The following is a 780-nucleotide window of genomic DNA, read 5'->3' as shown; positions in this document are numbered from 1 at the left end:
AGAAGGGGAGAGAGAGGGAGAGAGAGAGAGAGAGAGAGAGAGAGAGACAGAGAGAGCATTTACCGTCGGGAAGAGGGAGGGAGAGACAGAGAGAGAAAACAGAGAGAGAGAGACCGAGATGGGGAAAGAAAGGAGTGGAGAGAGAGAGTGGTAGAGAGAGGCAGTGAGGGAGAGGTGGAAGGAGAGAATAACAGAAGGAGAGAGAGAGACACAAGCAGATAGAGAGTGCGAGAGAAAGCGAGGCGGGGAGCAGAGGGAGTGAGAGAACAAGAGGGAGAGGGTGACAGAGGGAGAGACAGAGACACAGAATGAGAGGTAGAAAGAGGGAGAGGGGGAGATGGCGAGGGAGGAGAAGATAAAGAGGGGGAGAGAGAGATAGGGAGAGGCAGAGAGGATCTGTACCAGTGTGTGTCTCTGTCTCTCTGCCTGCTGTGAGTTACCTGCAGTGTGATCATTTCATTAAATAGGACACTGTTCTCTGGAGTTTCGACGCGGCCGTTCTCCCTGCGAAACAACAAAATGCACACGGGTCAGAGAGTTCACATCCATCAGCTCGAGGGCACCTCACAAACCTGTCCGGGAAACCAGGCTCTCACTCAGAGAGATAAGACGGGAACCATAGGATAGTCCAGAGGGTCAATACAGGGAGCCCAGCAGATGTAGTGCATTGGAATCCCAATAGTCAGAGAGTAGCTAAAGGTGGCGAGGGGAGAGATGGGACCAGTGCTGACATGGAGTTACTTGTGGGGAGAGTGTGGGACTGGGAGATGGATAGATTTT

The sequence above is a fragment of the Rhincodon typus genome, unplaced genomic scaffold (genome assembly GCF_021869965.1).
Source record: "Rhincodon typus isolate 14 unplaced genomic scaffold, sRhiTyp1.1 hic_rhity00000062, whole genome shotgun sequence".
Classification (NCBI taxonomy): domain Eukaryota; kingdom Metazoa; phylum Chordata; class Chondrichthyes; order Orectolobiformes; family Rhincodontidae; genus Rhincodon; species Rhincodon typus.
Note: the sequence above shows the minus strand (reverse complement) of the source record.